Raw genomic sequence first — 5,808 nt, 5'->3', positions numbered from 1 at the left:
ATGCTTGTTTACCGCAGTAGTAGGTAAGAAAATCATTAGTTATCTATATCTTTAACTATTGTAGATATAGTTATTTTTTTAGAGAAAACATTGAAAATTAAAGATACCGTAGTTGCTTATTGCCTAATTCCAAAAACTTCTTTGAATAATAACTGTTATCTTTTTGTGAACGCTACACAGTATTCATGTACTGTTTTGTACGATATTGTAACACACATTTTATTATATCGTGGAATGGGAGTCCAATGGTGTGTAGCAACTCGATTAATTTTTACTACCGTGAATTCTATAATTAGACAGTTATAAATTTATGTACATCTAGGTTTCGGCAATTTGTTTAGCGTCTTTATGCGTATTATTTTGGAAATTATTGAGACTGCTTCATAAGAATTGCAAAATTTATTGCAAATTAAGGAACGAAAAAACGATGCGTTTTAAGCGTAACTGGTTAGGTTAGACACGCTTTGCGTGCTTTAATCGTTTTGTTATTTATTTGCTAGTATATATCAGTGCCCTCCGGTGAATTTGGAAATTCAAAGTGATCAGTGATCCGTTAGGGGCGAAATGTAAGAAAATAAATAAAAACAAGTAAAGTGTATTTAAATTTTCTGCGTTGATTTATTGATGCGCAACGTTTCGCTGACAATATGCGTCAGCCTTATCAGGCGCAGGTACGCGAGAATTCGTAAGTTTGGTTGACTTAGTCGACAGCACGACAGGTGACGCCCCTGAACCCCGCACGACCTGTCTTATGAAACATCCCTTTATTCCCCTTAAATAAAAGCAATGTAATGCTACCATCTTTGAAGTCAGCACACTTATATTTAAAAAAAAAATGTATACACATAAATAAACTCAATATCGAATATTAGTAACACTGTTACCGTCGAGACCCAAGACCATTTAATACTACTAGGGCCAGTATACACATACATACCGCTGCATTCGCAGGCAGATCGTAAATTTCATACTATTGACTCTAAAAAAAGGCATGGTTTTTGGCAATGGACAAAACGCAAAGCAGCATTATCGGCAGCCTAGGCTGCGTTCAGACACAACAGAAATATTAATCTGCACGCATTCTATTTGAATGTACGGGTGCGAGAGAGAGGGCAAACGATCCGTCATCTCTTCGCCCTCTCTCTCTCGCACTCGCGCATTCAAATGGATTGTAAAAAGTATTGGCGTTGCGTCTGTACGCAGTCTTATAACATATATCTACTGGAGTTAGCATATATATGGCAATGCTTGCATACTAATTTAAGGATTTATAAACTTTAATAAATTTTTTTATTATACATGTAAAGTTGATAACTTCACTTTGCACCCTTAAGGAGAAAAATAATATACGCTACTTGAGCGCAAGCCTTTGCACCCTTGGGCGAACTTTGCGCCCTTCGACTACTTTGGGCCTTAGGGTGCAAAGTACTTTTTTGCCCAAGGGCGCAAAGTGTTCGGCGGGCGCAAAGTGACACTTTGCGCTCTAGAGGCGTAATATACTATTACTGTATTGTGCCATAATATATTGTTTATAATCGTTAACTCATTAAATATTAATTAAAATCATACCCAATCAACGAAGGTACACTTATTCCTGCGATAATTGTACCACCTTCGTACACAATATTGTTTTATAGAAGGTATTTTCATATTCACAATCATATTGTTTGCCATATAATTTTATAGAATTATAACTTTCTACTTGGGTACTCAAGCACCCACTTTTCACTGGTTTATTTATAATTTTTTTTTATAAGATAGATTAAATTTTTTCATTAAAATGAAGTTTCATACAAACTATTCGAGGACCTTAATGTCTTATAGAAATCATTAGACAAGACTTTAATGTAGTTTAGGTGCCAGGTGTGATAGAATCCCGTGGCCCTTTTGATTTCGAAGACTCCACTGATGCTTTTTTATTGTATTCCTGCCAGTTAAACACCGTTACTGATGTGAAATTTCGATCTTGATAAACAATTTTTGTTATAGAGAAATATTATAGAAAAATTAAAAAATTACACAATTTGGTAAGAAAAAATTTATTCTGATTCTATAGTTCATTATAAACAAATACTTGTAATGTATATAACTAAACCCCACAAACTTTAAATGGAAAATTCCTCATGTTTACAGCAACGCGTTCTTTGCACTGGTCAAGGATTTACAGGATTTATAGGATTTACAGTTTAGGATAACATTAACAATAATAAAAATGCTACTACTACTACTACTACTACTACTACTACTTCTACTACTACTACTACTACTACTACTACTACTATTATTACTATTAATACTACTACTACTACTATTACTACTATTACTACTACCACTACTACTACTACTACTACTACTACTACTACTACTACTACTACTACTACTACTACTACTACTACTACCCCAGGCGGTAACCTCTCTGAGGGAATCCGCCGTCAGTTCCGATCCGGTGAAAGCCCGGGTGACTGACGCAGGCCCCACGGATTCTGGGGGGGGCCACAAAGACGTGTCTCATGGCCAACAGGGACTGCTAAATGTTCCATGGCCTTTTCTAACAGACAAAGGACGAAGAGGAAGCCTGTCGAGTATAGGCACTAACGACACCGAGGACAGCAACGTGTCAGTATTCAGCAACCAGACAAGGGAGGAGCTTGCCTCTTTTGAAGAAGATGGTGCTAAGCTAAGTGTTAAGCGACAGCAAGTGGCTGATAAAGTTCAATCAGCAACGAAAGATATAACAGAGACGCTACAATTAATTAACGATAAGTACGGCAACACAGCGAACGCTGTTAAGAACGGGCTAAAAGCCGCGCTAGAACACCTCCAAGAGGCAGAGGTGCTAAGAAAAGGCTTTCTTTACGAAGAAGAAACGTACGTTAACGCTTGGAAGTCGTCATTTGAATCGCTGCAGTGGAGGGAAAAAAGGCGAGATAATTTTCGACGGCATGTTCAGAAAAAGACCTTGAACACTGCCCTAAAACAAATAGAACGTAGTAAACGAAACAGGAGCCCATCGGACAGCCCTGAGAAACGCCAGCATATTATGTCTTTAAAAAAAAAGAAAACAGTTAGTGGCAAACAAGAAGAAATTCCCCTGAATGACAAAACAAACCAGAAGAAAAAAGTAGACGCCACAACAACAGTAGTAGTGAAGATGGCTGGAGGACAAACCTTTGCAACGGTGCTAAAGACGATGAAGGCGAATTTTGACCCCGATAAGACTGACGTGTCAATCCAAAGTGTTGTCACTACAAAAAAAGGAGACATACTTATTAAGGCTAAAGGTGTAGAGAATGCTACTGCATTCTCACAGCAAATTGAAAAGTCGGTAGCCGGACAAGGTACTGTCAAAATAAGCAGCAGAAAAGTGACTTTAGAGGTCCGAGACCTGGATGCCATTGTTGAGAAAGACGAGGTCAAAAAGGCTTTCGCTAAGACTTTTGGACTTAAGAGCCAGGAGCCAGAAGTTACTCTCTTAAAGCCAAATGCCAGAGGACAGAGGCTGGCTTTAATCAAGGTGGACGAAACAACTGCCAGACAAGTAGAAGAGGAAGGCAGGTTACGAGTTGGCTTCGTAAGCTGCCGAATACGAAAAAGAATTGAAGTAATAAGATGTTACAAATGCCTGGGATATGGACACGTCTCGGGCAACTGTAGGGAAGAAAACAGATCCAAGCTTTGCTTCCGGTGTGGGAGCTCAAACCACCGGAAGAAAGAGTGCCTAGGTCCAGCACGGTGCTTCCTTTGCCCAACAACGGACAACAAGCACGAAGCAGGCAGCGGAAGCTGCCCTTTATTTAGAAGAGCCCTGAAAGAGGCCAGGGATAAGGCCCAAGCAGGGTCAAAATAAGGCAGAAAGGCCTTCAGTGAAAAGACAGGCTTATGTGGACCCACGCTGCGCTAGGTACTTTTTACCTATCAGCAAGGGAAAGCATCAAGCTTATAGTGGTGCTGACTGAGTAGGCGGCCTACTATGAAGCGCTAGACAGGGTGCTGGTCCTCAGGGACCCCGAGTCCTTTTCAGGACTCGAGAGCATCAGCACCTCTAGCAAATGGTGGCGAGTTAGCTCGTTAATGCTGTGAGACGCGATGGTCTCCCTGGTGGCTCCACCCCGAAGTAATGCTAACGCGGTTCCGGGGTGGATCAAAAGCCACGCGGCATGGGGGGGGTTTTAGTGGGTATGGGTGGTCTAATAAAAAAAATCCACCGAGTCCCACACTACCGCTGTCCCTGCGGTGTGCCTCAATGCATTTCCCCTCCCTCCACAAAAAAAAAAAAAAAAAAAAAAAAAAAAAAAAAAAAAAAAAAAAAAAACTACTACTACTACTACTACTACTACTACTACTACTACTACTACTACTACTACTACTACTACTACTACTACTTCTACTACTGGTCTCCCTGGTGGCTTCACCCTGAAGTAATGCTAACGCGGTTCCGGGGTGGATCAAAAGCCACGTGGCATGGGGGAGGGTTTTAGTGGGTATGGGTGGTCTAATAAAAAAAATCCACCGAGTCCCACACTACCGCTGTCCCTGCGGTGTGCCACAATGCATTTCCACTTACTCCACCAAAAAAAAAAAAAAAAAAAAAAACTACTACTACTACTAATATGAATAATTATTAAGAAAATAATAATAATAATAACGATAGTAATAATATTAATAACTAGACACGTGGTACTGGGGGACACCCAGGCTAAAGCTATTGTGAAGCATTTTTTATCAACTTATGAAATTATAATAATTATTTATTTATTTTTTATTTTTGAAGTATTTTTGTTCTCATTAATTCAAGTTTTTTCTTTGATATTAATTCAAGTTACATTTTTTGAGTGTGGTGACCGATAAAAAAAGTTTTCACAGTTCGTGAAACAGTCAAAGATGGTCAATTTCAACCACCGGAAAGAATGATCGATTAATATTTGACACGTCAACACTACAAGAATAAGAAAATCGCAAGATTAAATATCATCTCGAATATAATTTAAGATGTATTATGTTTCAAATCTTTTCTTGTCCCCTTACCAGTAGTATCTTAATCGAATAGTTACACAAATTAAAGATTTCACATTTGTATGCGCAGCTAAATAATAATAAGAACAAATAATAATAATAAATTAGTTAATTTTACGAAGTATTACTGCAAACCATAACATTGATTATTTCTATAGTTAATATGAAATATAATTATACTTACCTGTATATTTATATTTTTAATAGTTAGTTTTTTTAAGTATACTTAATTTTTAGTGCATTCTCTTTTTGCCGTATGTATCAGTAGAACAAGCAATTTAACTCTTTTTAGTGGAGAAATATTGTTAAGCCACAAGGACGTTAGATAAAATAATTCTTACTCACTGCATTATAAGAACTTAGAGCAAATTAATGTTCACAATGATATAAAAATGTCTTTTAATTTATGGTGTATGAAAATTAAACGACATATTTATTAATAATTGATTAATAAATTAATTATCAGCGTGAATATTAATATTCCAATTGATCAGATTATGGAATTACTGAATTATCACGTTTATATTCTATTTATGAGGGTTTCTATTTTCAAATCTCGCGCCACCCGATTTCAGCGTCCCACGTTGAGAACACTATTCACTGTGTTGTACATAGGTACACCTATGTATACATATATACCTACGTGTATGCTAACGGGGCGCACATGCAGTGATGGGGTGAGTGATGGCATTTTGAAGATACGGTAGATACCTATACACCTATATCGTTTTTTTTTTATATTATAGTGTAGAGGCCTCATAAGAGATATTTACACTTACTTTATTCAAATTATGA

This window comes from Copidosoma floridanum, unplaced genomic scaffold, assembly GCF_036245765.1.
Source record: "Copidosoma floridanum isolate Cflo_tuat_1 unplaced genomic scaffold, Cflo_Japanese_pri ptg000004l, whole genome shotgun sequence".
In the NCBI taxonomy this organism is placed as follows: domain Eukaryota; kingdom Metazoa; phylum Arthropoda; class Insecta; order Hymenoptera; family Encyrtidae; genus Copidosoma; species Copidosoma floridanum.
Note: the sequence above shows the minus strand (reverse complement) of the source record.